The following is a 4,887-nucleotide window of genomic DNA, read 5'->3' as shown; positions in this document are numbered from 1 at the left end:
ATATCTATGAAAACTAGTATTTAGGCATGTATTTCAGTATTTTTAGAAATTTTGTTTCCAAGGAGTTAAAATACTAGTTTAATAGCAAAATTTGTTTGAAAGCACCTGCATTTTTCAAGTTACGAGTACATAATTATCTATGGAAATTGTTATTTGAGCATTCAGGCTAAATGGAAAAAGCACGTGTTTCAGGATTTTTGGAAATTCACCACCTCATCAATTTCAAAAATTCCACCCGAGCTAAGCTGGGAATGTCTACGTCATAATAGCTATCTGCGTGCCTTTCATCCCAATCAGTCCAGTATTTAAGAGGGCTCTCTCCGTCACTCGTTTCATACAATCGTAGTTCCAATTTCATTTGAATATTAAGCAACCAAAGTCCATGAAATTTCGCAGACATATTCTAGAAACTAATATCTATGTCTGTGGTTTTCCAGATTTCTGTTAAAATATTCGGTTTCAAAGTTACGCGGTCTTAAAGAATTTCATACAAATCTTTGAGCCCTGTAATTTTAAAACTACATATTTTTAGAAAAATCTAAAACACCACAGACACAGATATTAGTTTGTAGAATATGTATGCAAAATTTCATGGACTTTGGTTGCTTAATATTCAAATGAAATTAGAACTACGATTGTATGAAACGAGTGACGGAGAGAGCCCTGTTAAAGCTGTGCGTTGATAGATCAGTCAGTCAGTCAGTCAGCTTTTCCTCTTATACATACACATTTATATTGCGAATACATTTGTACGCGTAGCACATAATTATCTCGTTTAATTCTCGCGTATAATGCAACGTTGGGCAACAACTGTGTATATGGGCTCTTCACTGAGCACTGAACAAAAGAGGCTCTTGAAATGCTCTTAGCTAACATTAATGTGACCTTCGTGTAGAGACCGTAATTCTAAATAGATACTTACGTTTTCGTAGCCATATGTGGCGAGCATTACTGAAAATATACCTACACTAACATTATAAATGTGAAATACTTAATCATATAGTTGATGACTTCGTTCGAGTTGATTTCGGTTTTGGGAAAATCCATAGGTTACGCTCGCGACGTCATTCCAGTTGACTTAGGTTTTGGGAAAATCCGTAGGTGAGGTTCGCGACTTCGTTCGAGTTGATCTAGGTTTTGGAAAAATCCGTAGGTGAGGCTCGCGAATTTGTTCGACTTGATTTAGGTTTTGGGAAAATCCGTAGGTGAATCTCGCGACTTCGTTCAAGTTGCCTTAAGTTTTGGGAAAATAACATGGGAACTCTTTAGTTTTGTGGGATAAAAAGTAGCGTTTGTCACTTCACAAGCCTTTATTTTAAAAGTGATATGATATAATAAAAAAGAATACCCAGCTGAGATTTTTATGGGCTCTTCTCAGACCTATGCGCGTTTGAAACCCACGTAGCTTTAGTTTTAAGTTAACTTCATTAATTATATTATCTTACAAATTCCACAATTGATAATCAAAAAGTGTACAATGGAATCCAATTTGAATAAATGATTTGAATTTTGAATTATTGTCATGTCATTCGGTTGACCAATACATTTATTGATATAATACCTATATTAAAAGTGAAATGTTGTCCGTGAGTATGTTTGTCCGTTACCCAACTGCGCTTAGAAGGTTATCTCAGTGAAGTTATAAGGCTGATTGGAGTTTGCTAGAAAATAAATAGAACTGAAGGTTATGATAACGAAATTGGGTGACAGTTAAATTAGGAGTTTGTATAAAAATAATAGTTATTTAATATACACACATCATAGATATGTACGCTGTGATAGCCTAGTGGTTAGAACGTCCGCCTCCTAATTGGAGCTCGGGGGTTCGATCCCGGGCACACACCTCTAACTTTTCAGTTATGTGCGTTTTAAGAAATTAAATATTACTTGCTTTAACGGTGAAGGAAAACATCGTGAGGAAACCTGCATGCCTGAGAGTTCTCCATGTTCTCAAAGGTGTGTGAAGTCTGCCAATCCGCATTGGGCCAGCGTGGCAGACTATAGTCTAAACCCTTCCCATTCTGAGTGGAGACCTGTACTCAGTAGTGGGGCGGAAATGGGTTGATCATAGATTAGTGCACACATAGGTAGCTGAGTAATGACAGAGGTGCGTGGTCAGGACCAAATTCCGGACCCTCCGAATAAGAAAACCGACATCTTAACCACAAGGCAAGGCTATCACCACATTTTAAATTTTCAAATACAGGTAACTAGAGGTGCCCGCGACTTTGTCCGCGTGGATTTAGGTTTTTTTAATATCCCATGGGAACTTCTCGATTTTCTGGAATAAAAAGTTGCCTATGTCAATTTCCAGGACTCAAGCTACCTCTGTACCTTTCATATAAAACTGGGAACTCTTTGATTTTCCGAAATAAAAAGTAGCCTATATTATGTTCGTCCCCGTGATGTAAGCTAACTCTGTAAGTAAGTATCGGTTGAACTGTTGGGCCGTGAAAAGATAGCAGACGGACAGACAGACGGATATGTTTTCACATAATTATAATATTAATAAAGTATGGAAATTGGGACAATGTACATCTTTTCCTTTCCCAACAAGGGTTTACGTCATACGTCATAAAAAAACGTTAGCTATATTTTGATAATAAGTATTATGTCAGTTAGTCATCATCATTATTGTGAAGCTAATGATGTCCGGTGGACATAAAGCCCTTTGTAGAAGGTCTACAAACGTTGCGCTTTCCGCAACACCATTCTAGGACCTTCGGATCACAGCGTCTATCGGGTTTTCGAACTACATTATGTACCCTGCCCATTTCAGTCAGTTAGTTTATCTTTTCTATCTTAGTAATCGATTGCTACGATATTTGATTGTACAGTAGGTACAGGTCTATTAGTAATGCACCTAAGGACCTTTCACAATAAAGCTTGAGCCCTTCACGATAGTCGTTCAAAGAACTTAGCGCCTAACTGATAATTACAGGTGTTCAGTAGGCTGTGTCTACTATGTGGTAAGTGGTAACACAATATGTGGAAACTAGAATGACTTGTTAAATGTAGTATTAGTTTGCTTGCCGATGCTTGTGACAATATGACATCGCTGAACACGGGCCTGCTCTCAGAGTGAGAAGGGTTTAGGCCATAGTACCCACTAGAGCCAAGTGCAGCTGATTATTATCAGACTTCATACATGTCAGAGAACGAACAACTCGATAAAGACAAAAATAACGAATACCTAATACTGCCATTGTCGGAATTAGAATACCATAAGCTTACGTTATCGTATTAGTTTACAAATTGCGAAAAACCAAATAAAATTTGAATTTCGCGGGCAGACCCGTCGCATCCACCTTAAGTTAAAAGAATTTATTTGTTTTTCTTGTAACAGAAGTAAATGAAGATGCAGTAATCGATCTAATGTTGAAATAGTGAGCATTTCATTTGAATCCACTCACGACTTTCATACCTTTCTTAGAACAACGCATTGAGAGCAATATTATATGGCATAATAACATCGTATAGCAACCATACAGTACTGAAATAAATGTAGAGTTAGATGTTCTGGACTAGGTACTTAATGAAAAGTTCAAGGGTTTTGTAGCATCGTGCTGTTATGTACTTTTTAATGTTTTGCATGCATTGCTATTTGCATGACGGCCATTTAGAATTTTTTATTATTTAATTTATAGCGGCAATAGAAAACGCACTCTGTGAAATATTTCAACTCTACCTATTACAACAGATCATGAGATACAGCCCACTGGCAGACAGACTGATGAACGGACGGACGGATAGACGGACGGACCGATAGACGGATGGACAGCGGAGGTTTAGCAATGGGGTCCCTTTAGCACCCTTCAGGAATGATATCCTAAAAATACTGTAAGTACTTCCCGAAAAAAACATTTTTTTTGGTAAGGTGCCACAGCATGGTAACTGGGTTTTTGTACAGAAGCGAAGTTTATAACAAAAAAGCGTGTAAGTTTTGATATAATAATTTATGATGTATTTGGAAACCTAGACGAGACGGAAGAAATAAAGTGCATGCAACAAAACGATGTCGCAATTTCTTCATCAAATCCTGCCTAACTGTATGATTGCTAATCAATGGTAATAAGGTATCACGAATGAGTGAAATAATAGTAAGTATAGTTCTTGTGGTGGATGTGCAAGAATATCAGTTCACGAGACACCTTTGTAATGAATAAAAATAGACATTTATTCATTGAGTCCATATTTATTTTTGCAAATATTTTCTAATTACTAATAAATAATTATTATTTCCATAATAATTATTAAATGCATTAGCGCTTATGTTTCAAGAAGGCATAATGTCTTTATTCATCACTAACCAATCATCACTTTGATGTAGGTATGAGGTAAGAAACAGAATCACTTCTGTTTACTCATTAATTAGCTATTTTTAACCCCCAACCCAAACAAAGGGGTGTTATAAGTTTGACGTGTGTATCTGTCTGTGGCATCGTAGCTCCTACACTAATGAATCGATTTTAATTTAGTTTTTTTTTTTGTTTGAAAGGTGGCTTGATCGAGAGTGTTCTTAGCTATAATCCAAGAAAATCGGTTCAGCCGTTTGAAAGTTATCAGTTCTTTTCTAGTTACTGTATCCTTCACTCGTCGGGGGTGTTATAAATTTTTAATTTACACTTGTTTACAGACATTTTTTAACGATCGATGAAATCCTAATTCTTGATTAATCCAGCAAATACCTATAAAAGTACGAAAATTTTTGGTAAGTTTGGTAACTGTATCTAGTCTAATTCATAGTCAATATTATTATTAATTAGTTATTATTTATCTAGCGAGAAATGCCTGTCAATTTATCTGCAGCAAAATGTCAGTCGCACGTAATGATTTGATGAATTCAAATAAATGCCTGACATTTTCTTGCAGCAAAATAACTTGCGC

The sequence above is a fragment of the Maniola jurtina genome, chromosome 7 (assembly GCF_905333055.1).
Source record: "Maniola jurtina chromosome 7, ilManJurt1.1, whole genome shotgun sequence".
NCBI classification, from domain to species: domain Eukaryota; kingdom Metazoa; phylum Arthropoda; class Insecta; order Lepidoptera; family Nymphalidae; genus Maniola; species Maniola jurtina.
The sequence above is the reverse complement of the archived record's forward strand: the minus strand, read 5'-3'. Positions refer to the sequence as shown.